This window comes from Macaca mulatta, chromosome 6, assembly GCF_049350105.2.
Source record: "Macaca mulatta isolate MMU2019108-1 chromosome 6, T2T-MMU8v2.0, whole genome shotgun sequence".
Lineage (NCBI taxonomy): Eukaryota > Metazoa > Chordata > Mammalia > Primates > Cercopithecidae > Macaca > Macaca mulatta.
This window is the reverse complement of record NC_133411.1, coordinates 148,200,657-148,215,357: the sequence shown is the minus strand read 5'-3', so window position 1 is coordinate 148,215,357 and position 14,701 is coordinate 148,200,657. Positions and strand designations below refer to the sequence as shown.

General features: G+C 44.8%; 1 protein-coding gene across 1 annotated transcript in view; it reads right to left on the bottom strand.

Annotated features, from left to right (window-relative positions):
• Window positions 1-11,493, bottom strand: part of PAIP2 (poly(A) binding protein interacting protein 2) — a 29,228-nt gene extending 17,735 nt beyond the window's left edge. Inside the window, exon 1 of the mRNA XM_015140811.3 lies at window positions 11,351-11,493. The gene's annotated coding sequence lies outside the window, so the exon portion shown is untranslated. The remainder of the gene's footprint in view (window positions 1-11,350) is intronic.
• Between the last annotated feature and the right edge of the window lie 3,208 nt (window positions 11,494-14,701).

The window sequence follows — 14,701 nt, the reverse complement described above, 5'->3', positions numbered from 1 at the left end:
ACCCCATCTCTGCTAAAAACACAAAATTAGTCGGGTGTGGTGGTGCATGCCTGTAATCACAACTACTCGGGAGATTGAGGCAGGAGAATCACTTGAACCCAGGAGGCTGAGTTTGCGGTGAGCCGAGATCGCTCCATTGCATTCCAGCCTGGGAAAAAAAAGGCAAAACTCCGTCTCAAAAACAAAACAAAACAAAACAAAAAAACAAAAAAAAAAACTGGCAGGAATTAACCGAGAAAGCCAATAATTTTTCCCCAGGTTTCTTACATCCTGTATTTGTTTCAAGGCATATTATGCTTTAAAACCCTAAAACTGTCAGAAAATATATCAAAAATAAAAAAGATCAGTATTAATCTCATGCAAAGGAGATAACACGTTTTGATAACACAGCAAGACTAACTCAGAAAGACTAGTTTAATGTATCTAGTAGTCATTAAAATATATGTAAATCAGATTTTCCTAGTGAAAATCACAAAAGAAGTATGGAGTACCTCTTACCCAAAATGCTTAGAACCAGAAGTGTTTTGGGTTTTTTTCAGATTTTGGAATACTGTATTATACTTGCAGTTGAGCATCCCAAATCTGAAATTCTGTGTCATGTTGGCATTCAAAAAGTTCTGGACTTTGGAACAGTTCAGATATCAAATTTTCAAATCGGGATGCTCAATCTGACATAAACAGTAATTTTTCACTTTATGCTTTCAGTATTCATTTGAAAATTTTTGGACAGCGGGGTCTTTGCACAAATTTAGGATCAATTTGTTAGGAACGCAAGCATTGATGTGCAGGCCGATGCGGGAGGATCACTTGGGATCAGGAATTCAAGATCAGTGTGGGAAACATACCAAAACCCCATCTATACAAAAAACATTTTAAATTAGCTGGGCATGGGGGTGTGCACCTGTAGATCCAATTACTTGGAAAGCTGAGACAGGAGGATTACTTGAACCATGATTGCACCACTGCACTCCAGCCTGGGTGATAGAGCAAGACCCCATCTCTCAAAAAAAAAAAGTGACAGGGATGAATGTAAAAAGTACATGCTACCTACAAAAAAAGAAAAAAAAAAAAAGAAAAAAAAAGTTAGGTGTACAAATGTCTAAAGTGTATGTATTTTTTCCCTCTCCCATCTCTGATCCTATCATAGAGGTGATTCATCAATGTTAACAGCTTAATATGTATCCTTTCATAATTGTTTATATAAACATGCGTAAAGCATTTCTGTATTTTAACAGAATTATATTAAATATATTACATACAATCTTCCCTAGTCAACAGGTATTGGTATACTTAACTTTTTTTTTTTTTTTTTTTTTTTTTGAGGCGAGTCTCGCTCTGTCGCCCAGGCTGGAGTGCAGTGGCCGGATCTCAGGTCACTGCAAGCTCCGCCTCCCGGGTTTACCCCATTCTCCTGCCTCAGTCTCTGGAGTAGCTGGGACTACAGGCGCCCGCCACCTCGCCCGGCTAGTTTTTTGTACTTTTTAGGAGAGACGGGGTTTCACCGTGTTAGCCAGGATGGTCTCGATCTCCTGACCTCGTGATCCGCCCGTCTCGGCCTCCCAAAGTGCTGGAATTACAGGCTTGAGCCACCGCACCCGGCCTAATTCACTTTTTAATGGATACAACACCACTTACTGAACCACCTCCTTCTGATGTACACTTACGTTCCCACTTTTTGCCATTACACACAATCCTGCTAAGATCACCTTTTTTTTTTTTTTTTTTTTTTTTTTTAGTAGAGACGAGGTAATAGTGCTTCCTATAGGATATATTCCTGTAAGTGGGAATAACTGTGTCAAGGGCCATGTGTATTTTAATTGTAAGAGATGACAAATTATTTATAAAAATGTGGCAATATGCATTCCTATTATACTATTTGGGTGCATCCCTTCTGCTGTATCTTCAACAATTTCAGATATTATATATGTATTGTATTTTATTTTTGCCATCAGATGAGCTAAAAATGACATTTGTTTTCCTTTACAGCTTCTGGAAAGTCTTTTCCATAATGAGATTACATTTCCTGTATTTTCTCTCAGTATTTTTATAGTTTCAAGTTTTTACATTTAAATCTTTAGTTCATGGAAACATCTGAGTATGTGAAGGATCTATATTTTTCCATATAAATTACATCATCCCCCACTAACTAATGAGAGCTTATTCCTCATGTTTATCATAATTAAATTCCCATGTCTGTATCTATTCTGAGATTCTTTATTCCGTAATTGTGTATTTCTATACCAATATCAAAAAATGAAAGAATACAAGGAACACAAACCTTTCATCTAGATTCATCAAACAGCCTTTTGCCTGTTTTCTCTACTTTTTTTTTTTTTTTTTTTGCTTAACCATTTGAGAAGTTGCAGGCATGATCTTTCAACCTCAACTATTTCAATTTTTTTATTTTTATTTTATTTTATTTTTTTTGAGACAGAGTCTCACTCTGTCACCCAGGCTGAAATGCAGTGGCACGATCTCGTCTCACTGCAACCTCCACCTCCCAAGTTTAAGTGCTTCTCCTGTCTCAGGCTCCCGAGTAGCTGGGACTACAAGCACATGCCACCACGACCCACTAATTTTTGCATTTTTAGTAGACATGGGGTTTTGCCATGTTGGCCAGGCTGGTCTCGAACTCCTGACCTTGTGATCCATCTGCCTCGGCCTCCCAAAGTGCTGGGATTACAGGTGTGAGCCACCACACCTGGCGTGTGATTTCTATTTCTAAAGTACAAGAATGATGTATATATATTACACTCATCTTTTTTACTTGATCTGTTCAATTCTGAAAGTGGTTTATCCAAGTCCTCCACTACAGTAGACAGATTATGTGACCCAGTCTGAGAATTGTTGTCTCATAAGGAACTTTTTTTTTTTTTTCTTGAGACGGAGTTTCCCTCTTATTGCCCAGCCTGGAGTGCAATGGCACGATCTCGGCTCACCACAACCTCCACCTCCCGGGTTCAAGAGATTCTCCTGCCTCAGCCTCCCGAGTAGCTGGGATTATAGGCATGCGCCACCATGCCCAGCTAATTTTTGTATTTTTAGGAGAGACGAGGTTTCTTCATGTTAGTCAGGCTGGTCTCGAACTCCTGACCTCAGGTGATCCACACACCTTGGCCTCCCAAAGTGCTGGGGTTACAGGCGTGAGTAACCCCAGCACTTTTTTTTTGAGATGGAGTCTCGCTTTGATGCCCAGGCTGGAGTGCAGTGGCGCAATCTCAGCTCACTGCAATCTCTGCCTCCTGGGTTCAAGCAATTCTCCTGTCTCAGCCTCCAGAGTAGCTGGGATTATAGACCCCCGCCACCACACCTGGCTTTTCTTATTTTTATTTTTATTATTATTTTTTGAGATGGAGTCTCGCTCTGTCACCAGGCTGGAGTGTAGTGGCGCATTTCAGCTCACTGCAACCTCTGCCTCCCCAGTTCAAGTTATTCTCCTGCCTCAGCCTCCTGAGTAGCTGGGATCACAGGCGCGTGCCGCCACGTCCAGCTAAATTTTGTATTTTTAGTAGAGATGGGGTTTCACCATGTTGGCCAGGATGGTCTTGATCTCTTGACTTCGTGATCCGCCTGCCTCGGCCTCCCAAAGTGCTAGGATCACAGGCATGAGTGACTGTGCCCGGCCTTTTGTATTTTTAATAAAGACCGCGTTTCACCATGTTGGCCAGGCTGGTCTCGAACTCCTGACCTTGTAATCCGCCCGCCTCAGCCTCCCAAAGTGCTGGGATTACAGGCGTGAGAGACACCCCGCCCAGCCAGGAATTAACATTTTTGATAACTGATACTTTGTCTTATGTCTTTCACCATAATTTCATGTTTACTTTTCTTATGCTTTTTCAAATGTTCTATTAACTACTTCTTTCCTATGGTGTTTATTTTCCTACACTTAATAGCTTTAACTATTTTCCTAACAATTAAAAACGTACTCCAAGAGCCTCCCGGGGAGGCAGTGGCTTATGCCTGTAATCCCAGCACTTTGGGAGGCTGAGGCGGGTGGATAACAAGGTCAGGAGATCGAGACCATCCTGGCCAACATGGTGAAACCTGGTCTCCACTAAAAATACAAAAATTAGCCAGGTGTGGTGGTGTATGCCTGTAGTCCCAGCTACTCAGGAGACTGAGGCAGGAGAATTGCTTGAACCCGGGAGGCGGAGGTTGCAGTGAGCTAAGCCGAGGTTGCAGTGAGCTGCAGGTCGCAACAGAGCGACACTCCATCTCAGAGAAAACAAACAACAACAAAAAACAACTCTCTACACCCATTTAGAATGCCTTTCCTTCTCCAATATACCCAACCCAATGCCTGCTCTGAGCCAAGGCAAGCCCTTTAAAATTATTTTACTTACACACTTCTTCCCTTTCAATCTTCAGTTTTGTGGAATTTAGCACTGGTAGATTCCTACTATTAGGTTTTCTCTTACTATATGTTTTAAAATAATTTTTGAATTGAATACTTGACACTTCACATTATCCATTTATATTTTACTAAATTCATCACTCAGGACAGGCACGGTGGCTCACACTTGTAATCCCAGCACTTTGGGAGGCCAAGGCGGGCAGATCACCTGAGGTCAGGAGTTCAAGACCAGCCTGGCCAACATGGCAAAACCCTGTCTCTACCAAAAATACAAAAATTAGCTGGGTGTGGTGGCGGGCACCTGTAATCCCAGCTACTGGGGAGGCTGAGGCAAGAGAATTGCTAGAACCTGGGAGGTGGAGGTTGCAGTGAGCAGAGACTACACCCTGTACTTCAGCCTAGGCAATAAGAGCAAAACTCTGACTCAAAAAAAAAAAACAAAAAAAAAACAAAAATTAGCCTGGTGTGGCCGCGTGCAGTGGCTCACGCTTGTAATCCCAGCACTTTGAGAGGCTGAGACGGGCAGATCACGGGGTAAGGAGATCTAGACCATCCTGGTTAACACGGTGAAACCCCATCTCCACTAAAAATACAAAAAAAATTAGCCAGGAGTTGTGGTGGGCACCTGCAGTCCCAGCTACTCGGGAGGCTGAGGCAGGAGAATGGCGTGAACCCGGGAGGTGGAGCTTGCAGTGAGCCGAGACCATGCCACTGCACTCCAGCTGGGGCAACAGAGCAAGACTCCGTCTCAAAAAAAAAAAAAAAATTAGCTGGGCATGGTGGTGCTCCCTTGTAGTCCCAGCTACTCAGAAGGCTAAGGCAGAAGAATTGCTTGAGTTTGGGAGGCAGAGGCTGCAGTGAGCCAAGATCACGCCACTGCACTCCAGCCCGGGTGACACAGCAAGACCCTGTCTCAAAAACAAGAATAAATAAATTCATCACTCATAACTGTTTCTCTTTTTTTGACATGGAGTCTCACTCTGTTGCCCAGGTTGAAGTGCAGCTGCACGATCTCGGTTCACTGCAACCTCTGCCTCCCGAGTAGCTGGGATTACAAGCGTGTAACACCATGCCTGGCTAATTTATGTATTCTTAGTAGAGATGGGGTTTCACCATGTTGGCCAGGCTCGTCTCGAACTCCTGACCTCAGGTGATCGGCCCACCTCAGCCTCCTGAAGTGCTGGGATTACAGATATCTGCCACCATGCCGGCCACTCATAATTGTTTCTTATATTCATCATCTTCCCCTAACTTCCTATCTTTGTAAAATAGTTCCAAAGGCTACCTGAGGATTTATCATTCTAAGCCAGTGTCCAAAATATCTTTTGTCTTCATGTTTGAATAAAAATGTTAGTTGTATGGCCTGGCGCAGTGGCTCAGGCCTGTAATCCCACCACTTTGGGAGGCTGAGGTGGGTGGATCATTTGAGGTCAGAAGTTCTACAAAAGCCTGGCCAACATGGTGAAACCCTGCCTCTACTAAAAATACAAAAATTAGTATTTTTTGTATTGGTGGCAGGCACTTGTAGTGTCAGCTACTCAGGAGGTTGAGGCAGGAGAATCGCTTGAATCCGGGAGGTGGAGGTAGCAGTGAGCCAAGATCACGCCACTGCATTCCAGCCTGGGCGACAGAGAGCAAGATAGTCTCAAAAAAAAAAAAAAAAAAAAAAAAAAAAAAAAAAAAAGTTGTAACACCAATATTTCCATGTAAATGTGCTGGAAAAAAAAAAAATAGCTGTAACAGTATTCTCGGGCGGCCGAGACGGGCGGATCACGAGGTCAGGAGATCGAGACCATCCTGGCTAACATGGTGAAACCCTGTCTCTACTAAAAATACAAAAAAACTAGCCGGGCGAGGTGGCGGGCGCCTGTAGTCCCAGCTACTCAGGAGGCTGAGGCAGGAGAATGGCATAAACCTGGGAGACAGAGCTTGCAGTGAGCTGAGATCCGGCCACTGTACTCCAGCCTGGGTGACAGAGCGAGACTCCGTCTCAAAAAAACAAAACAAAACAAACAAAAAAAAGTATTCTGAGACGTCTGTTCTTCCTGTCAATAATCTATTGTCAATAATTCCAACTTTCAATGTTGCAGAAAATCAATTTTCTTTCCTTTTAAAAATCCCGTTCTAGGCTGGGCGCAGTGGCTCATGCCTATAATCCCAGCATTTTGGGAGGCCAAGGCAGGTGGATCACTTGAGGTGAGGAGCTCGAGAGCAGCCCTGGCTAACATGGTGAAACCCCATGTCTTCTAATACAAAATATAAACCAGGTGTGGTGGTGCACAGCTGTAGTCCCAGCTACTCAAGAGGCTGAGGCAGGAGCATTGCTTGAACCTGGGAGGCAGAGGCTGCAGTGAGCTGAGATGGTGCAACTGCATTCCAACCTGAGCAAAAGAGTGAGACCGCATTTCAAAAAAATAAAAATAGGCCGGGCACAGTGGCTCACACCTGTAATCCCAACACTTTGGGAGGCCAAGGGGTGCGGATCACGAGGTCAAGAGATTGAGACCAGCCTGGTCAACATGGTGAAACCCCATCTCTAAAAACACAAAAATTAGCTGGGCGTGGTGGCACATGCTTATAGTCCCAGCTACTGGCGAGGCTGAGGCAGCAGAACCACTTTTGGGAGGCGGAGGTTGCAGTGAGCCAAGATTGCACCACTGCACTCCAGCCTGGTGACAAAGCGAGTCTCCGTCTCAAAAAACTAAGTAAAAATTTAAAAATCCTGTTCTAGATGACAGCTTAAGATGTTTAACACTTAAATTCATATATTTCACCAGATTTTGGTTAGGTAAGGGCAATTTTTTCCCAGTACTGCTGCCTGGAAGTCAGCAAACCCTTTCAATTTATCAACTTAGGGCTTTATTGTGTCTTCAGCTGTTTTCCCTCCTGAAATGCCTCTTAAGACATATTGGTTTCCAGCAGCGTCCTTTTACATTGTCTATGGAAGTTTAAAATAAAGAAATTTTTAGGTTTTACAATCTTTCTCCACTAGTTTCATCTTTTAAGAATTCTCATTAAAATTCAAATACAGTTCTCTTCTGTTTCTTTCATTAATCTACCTCCATAGGCACCATCTTTTCTCATTCCCTTGGACTCTGTTTTGAACCACTGTGATCCTTACCTTGTTTGCATATATATATTTAATCGTATTTTATGCATATAATACGTTTAAGCATACTTCCTTTGGCAGTTAGAGGATCGCAAAATTTTTCAATTGGTCTGTTTTCCACACTGAAGTCTGTGAAAAGCACTGAATTTTTTGTTTTACTATTTGGTGCAATAAGGTAACGATTAAAAAACATGGGCTCTGGGTTAGGGCAGTGGCTCACACCTGTAACCCCAGCACTTTGGGAGGCCAAGGTGGGCGGATCACGAGGTCAGGAGATCGAGACCATCCTGGCTAACACAGTGAAACCCCGTCTCTACTAAAAATACAAAAACAAAAATTAGCTGGGTGTGGTGATAGGGCCTGTAGTCCCAGCTACTCGAGAGTCTGAGGCAGGAGAATGGTGTGAACCCTGGAGGCGGAGGTTGCAGTGAGCCGAGATTGTGCCACTGCACTACAGCCTGGGTAACAGAGTGAGACTCCATCTCAAAAACAACAACAAAAAACCATGGGCTCTGGAACCAGGCTGCTTTACTGTGTGACTATGGCAAGTTATTTAACCTGAGTCTCAGTTTCCTCATCTGTTACATGGGAATTAATAACTACCTAGTTAGAGAACCTGGCACATAACAATTAGCATTATCTATCTCGGTGATTAAACGTTTAGGGCAGTTAAAGGTCTCTAGACCAAGGGACAAGGTAAAAATCACAGATCTTAAACCTATAGAGATGAAACAATGTCACAGGAAAATCCCAAAGTCTACCCTAATCTCAATGGTAGTGTAATAAGGGTAATTAGGTGAGAGCAAGGATGGATCATCCTTACTGATAAAAGCTCCGGTACATTAGAAATGTCACCCAAATTTATACAAACTGATAAAGGAAGCAGAGGCAATTCAAATCCCCCAAACTTGTGCCCCTCCAATATGGTGGCCATCAGCTACATAGATCTATTTAATTAAAATTTAGTTCTTCATTTACACTAGCCACATCTCAAGTGCTCATAACTACACACAGTACCTCATCATTGGACAGCACCACTCTATAAACAATGAAAAAATTAAGAAAAAAGGGAGTTACTGGAACTGAACCTTAGCCTATGTCGAATGCAAACTATTCATGCACCTGTGCAACAGGTGGTCTAGATCACAAAGGCAAAGACTTGGACAACTTTAATTTAGATCACAGTCAGAAGACCTTAGACCACAGAAGACTGTAGGTTCAAATCCCAGCTATGCTACTTAACCACCTTAAAGTACCCTAGACTTGTCACTAAATCACACAGCACCACATAATGGTTAACAGCACACAATCTCTGGACTATGTGGATTTGAATTCCGACTATCATTAGCTATGTGACATTGGGCAAGTTACTTCACATCTCATTTGTTATCTTCATTTTATAGTAGGGCCTATCTTCTAGCTATGTTGTGGATCAAATTAGTTAATATTTGTAAAAGCAATCAGAACAATGCCTGGCATTATTAAGTGTTACATAAATATTTGCTACATAAAAATAATCTCTCAAGCTTCTATTTCCTTAATTCCCAAGTAGGCAAGATAAAACTTGCTCTGTTGGGAGGCCAAGGCGGGAGGATCACGAAGTCAGGAGATCGAGACCATCCTGGCTAACACGGTGAAATCCCATCTCTACTAAAAATACAAAAAATTAGCCAGGCGTGGTGGCGGGCGCCTGTAGTCCCCACTACTCGGGAGGCGGAGGCAGGAGAATCGCTTGAACCCGGGGAGGCGGAGGTTGCAGTGAGCCGAGATTGCGCCACTGCACTCCAGCACTCTAGCCTGGCGAGAGAGACTCCATCTCAAAAAAAAAAAAAAAAAAAAAAAGTTAAAAGAAAAAAACTTGCTCTGCCCATTTCACGTTTCATGGTAATGAATGAATAACAGGATGTAAATTACAAGAAAATGTTTTAAAAGCACAAAACGTTATTAGATTACAAGGCAGAGGTCTTGCCTTCCACATTCTTTAATCTCCCACAGTATCAACCAAATTGCTAAGTGTTGATTTAATAAATTTAAAATTTTTCACTAAAACTGGAGCATCACACTCGAGTCATAAACGGATAAACCTGAATAAGGTGCAGAGTGCTTAAGGAAAAACCTGCTATAAACTCATTCTGACCCAAAGAGGGTGAAATTACCTCAATTTGAGTTCCTAAGGAGCAATATGCACAGCCTTGAATCATTAGAGGAAATCTCCATTCCCTAACCTCCATTCCTTAAAGAAACACAAATTGGCTCTATAGTTATTGTCAAGTTACCTATCCTGTGATATTTTTTGGTGAAAAACAGTTTTCTTCAAGTTCACAACTGACAAGTGGTATAAACAGACTAATTTTCCCCAAATATCCTGTCTTTCACTAACTGGAAACAGAATGACAAAAGCAAATAGTGGAGTCTCATTAAAAATTATTATAGAGAACTTTTACTTATTGCAAACCTAACCTATGCCAGATGAAATTTCAAAAGCGACTTAATGAAAATATAAACCAACGTCTGATCTAACTGCTCTAATGAAATCTGAAAAAACAATGCCACCACGTTCCAACATTAGCCAGCACACCCAACATGAGCATCTGCTTTCCGTTGGAATAAACGTCAAAGGCTGTCAGCTGCTACACCTTCCAAGGCAAATTGGAAGCCAAATTCTTTCCAGAGTTTGGGGTTTTTATGAGTTGACACGGGTGCCAAATCAGAGAAAAGAGAAACAAAAGGAAACAGGTAAGACCCCTTTTAAGAGTCACTAAAAGGCCGGGCGCGGTGGCTCAAGCCTGTAATCCCAGCACTTTGGGAGGCCGAGACGGGCGGATCACGAGGTCAGGAGATCGAGACCATCCTGGCTAACACGGTGAAACCCCGTCTCTACTAAAAAAAATACAAAAAACTAGCCGGCCGAGGTGGCGGGCGCCTGTAGTCCCAGCTACTCGGGAGGCTGAGGCAGGAGAATGGCGTGAACCCAGGAGGCGGAGCTTGCAGTGAGCTGAGATCCGGCCACTGCACTCCAGCCTGGGCGACAGAGCGAGACTCCGTCTCAAAAAAAAACAAAAGAGTCACTAAAAAATATCACTGGTGGCTGCTGCAACAAATGTTTACAAGACATAAGTTCACCACAAGCCTTATTTATTTTTGGTGGCGGTGGCGGGGAAGGAGAGTAAGCACAGAAAATTATTAAAAGGTGAGAGGACCTTACAGTTCATCTAACTCAACGCCCTCCTAGGGTAAGGGTTCCCAGTATTCCAAAGGTTCTTTTTTCCAGGACCTGAGCTACAATACAACCAAAAATAAGGGGTCGGGATGGCAAAGAAACGGGAGAAAGACGATCATCTGATCAGGCCCGTCGACGGTGGCAGCGTTCCCCCAGGACGCCAAGAGTCCGCCAGTTCCTCCGCCCCTCTCCCCCCAAACCCCAGCCTCGGCTAAGGCGCGCACGCGCAGCAAGTAGGGGCTGCGCGTGGCGACGCGCAGGCGTAAAGTGGGTAGAAACAATGAGCTTTGTTGCCGAGGCGGTGGTTGGGGGCAGGGGAAAGGGTACCCGGCGGAGGGAGAAAGGACCGGGGAAATAGGCAATAAAGCGAAGTGCTATCCCGGCAGCCCTCGCGCCACTGAGGACCCGGATAGAGAGCTGCGAGATCCAAATAATTAATAATGACAATGAAAAAAAAAGCGACGGCCATGTCTCAGAGAAGAGAGACACGAAGTCGGCCCAAGCTAATCCCTCAGACTTGGTGGAAAGAGGCAGTGAACAACCGAGGCCGCAAGGGACTCGGTGGCCAATCACCCAGGGAACCCTTTAGGCCCCTCTGCCGTCGCCGACGTGCTGTCGCTCGACCGCCGCACCCCTATCGCCACTCCGCCCGAGGGGACCCCCTCACCCAGTGCACAGCAGCGGGGACGGCAGCCAACGAATCCTGTCGGCCTCCGCGGATCTCCACAGGCAGCGCCGCTCCCCCGCTCGACGTGCGCTTCGCCCGCCGCCTCCCTTCTCCAGTCCAAACAAACACCCTAGCCCGGAAGTGACTTCACTTCCGTCGCCGCCAGCCCCGCCCTCTTTTCTGTCAGCTCTGCCCTCCGAGGCCACTAGAGGCCGCGCGCGAGAACGCGCGACCCCGAAGGCTGTCTCGAAGGCTGTCTCCAAGGCTGCACACGGGTGCACGCGCAACGGCCTTTTAGCGTGCCCCTGCGGCCGCCTGCCGGGTGTACCGGGAACGCTGTCGCACGCTCTCTCTGAGAGGCAGGAATGGGGGCGTACCACTGTTCCCACACCCGCCCCTCTTCCGGGAATGATGGGATGCAATGAGTGAGGCAGCTGGACACTGAAGAGCACCCTGACAAGACACACAGGCGTGGACTTTTACAGACGTCACACACACACCCCAAAAAAGTAATATTTAGATGACATAGCACACACACACCCATACACACCCCAAGAATGATACACAATGTCACACAAACAGCGACATGCACCGAGTCACATCAAGATCCTGACACAGAAAAATAATAAACTAAGGGTAATCACAGAGGCGTACTAAATGATATGCAAACACCCGCACTCAGACACGTGCAGGCACAAAAACACACTTTTTGAAGCTGGATGCAAACGCAAAATACAAATACATGTGCAAACTTCTTTGTGGCTAAAGGAGGAAATGCTGTTTCCACACAGGATAGAGGAGTGTGACTTCTGGGTTCAAGAATTTCCTAGTCCGTGGCCGGGCGCGGTGGCTCAAGCCTGTAATCCCAGCACTTTGGGAGGCCCAGACGGGCGGATCACGAGCTCAGGAGATCGAGACCATCCTGGCGAACACGGTGAAACCCCGTCTCTACTAAAAAATACAAAAAACTAGCCGGGCGAGGTGGCGGGCGCCTGTAGTCCCAGCTACTCGGGAGGCTGAGGCAGGAGAATGGCGTAAACCCGGGAGGCGGAGCTTGCAGTGAGCTGAGATCCGGCCACTGCACTCCAGTCTGGGCGACAGAGCCAGACTCCATCTCAAAAAAAAAAAAAAAAAAAAAAAAGAATTTCCTAGTCCGTGATTCTGGGTGCACCGGCCCCATAGTTATTCTTACCCATGCTTCCTTCCCGTCATCGTTGAGAAGCCCCAAGATACATTTCTAGCGACACTAAGCAATGTAAAGAAGAGAGTATGTGTTTTTGTTTGTTTGAGACAGAGTCTGGCTCTCTTGCCCAAGCTGAAGTGCAGTTGTGCCATCTCGGCTCCCTGCAACATCCACCTCCCGGGTTCAAGCATTTCTCCTGCCACAGCCTCCCGAGTAGCTGGGACTACAGGTGCACACCACCACACCCCGCCAATTTTTGTACTTTTAGTAGAGATAGAGGTTTCACCGTGTTGGCCAGGATGGTCTCGATCTCCTGACCTCGTGATCCACCTGCCTCAGCCTCTCAGAGTGCTGGGATTACAGGTGTGAGCCACCGCACCCGCCCAAGAGTATGTGTTTTACAAATCTGGATGTTCAAATGTGTAGACACTATCTTTGAAAGAGGGACATAAACTAGTTTCTTCCCTTTGGAGAGGGAAAACGAGCGACTAGGAAACGGGTGCAAATAACTGTCTTTTTACTCTCCTGAAAAATTTGAATCTTTTAAAAACAATATGTTTGTAGTATTTACTAAGACAAAAAATTCCCTCCATGGGAAGGCTTGAATTTAGAAACAGGGTTGTTTCTCTTCAGAGCTATTTCATTCACTGAATACTGTTCTGGGCCAGTCCAAAGCCCCAAAGAAATGAATGCAGGTGGTTCTACCCTAGCTCCTGGGTCAACCACTTTGGCAGCACTTACAGGTCTATATTCTAAACTGTGAAGATAAGCTATCAACCTGAGGCTGCAGGAAGTCTGAACAGAACAACATAGGTATTTATATAGTCTGAGATGACCCAGACACTCTTCTGAAGACACAGTCTTGCTCTATCACCCCGGCTGGAGTGCAGTGGCATGATCACAGCTCACTACAGCCTCAACCTTCCTGGCTCAAGCAATCCTCCCACCTCAGCTTGTGAAGTAGCTGAGTACCACCATGCCTGGCTAATTTTTGAATTTTTTTGTAGAAATGAGGTTTTGCCACATTGCCCAGGCTGGTCTTGAACTCCTGGGTTCAAATGATCTGCCCACTTCAGCTTCCCAAGGTGCTGGGATTACAGCTGTGAGCCACACGGCCTGGCCTAACCCAGACTCTCTTAAAAGGTAAACACGAAGCCGGGTGCGGTGGCTCACGCCTGTAATCCCAGCACTTTGGGAGGCCGAGGTGGGCGGATCACAAGGTCAGGAGTTCGAGACCAGCCTGGCCAACATGGTGAAACCCTGTCTCTACTAAAAATACAAAAATTAGCCAGATGTGTTAGCACACTCCTGTAGTCAGCTACCCATGAGGCTGAGGCAGGAGAATCGCTTGAACCTGGGAGGGAGGTGGAGGCTGCAGTGAGCCGAGACCATGCCATTGCATTCCAGCCTGGGTGACAGAGTGAGACTCTGTCTTAAAACAAACAAAAAGGTAAACATGAGATAATTGAATTTGTTATTTAGTAACACAATCCACTTAACTGGTTATAATGGTAATAAAAAATATTTGATAAAACATGTGAAACACTCAAAAGACCAATGCTGTTTTTCCCACACAAAGGGGTTAAGATCTCAATTTCCAGATCGCATTGAGAGTTCACCACTGTGGCTAAGCGTCAGGAGCCCAGTATTTCCTTGGCATTCTCTAGACACAAGGACACTGCTCGATTGCAAAATAAACTTCAATGTAACAATATTATGCTTGGATAGTGATGGTGATGATCTATAAATGGAAAACAAAATAATGAAGGCTAACAAGTTTGCTAATGGTAAGGAAAGACACTGCAATGGGACCAACAGAGAGATCCAGTTTTAAAACACTGAAAAAATTTACGTAGCTGGTTCACATAGTAACCATCTTAAGATGGAGGTTGAAGTAGAAATCAGAAGACCCAGGATGGCTATGAGTAGGCCCCACTGTAAATCATCACCTTCCTACAGACCTCTCATTTCTCATCAATGTAAAAAGTATGTACCTTCTTACCCCAACACTCCAAATATAGGAATCTACCCAAATGGACAGATGTAAAGAGAGACATGTAAGAATATAGCCTGGTTATAAAACCCAAAAGATCAAAATGCCTAACAGGAAATTGGTTAAATGAATAATGATGCATTAAAATAAAATCATTTAAAATATGTATATTCAT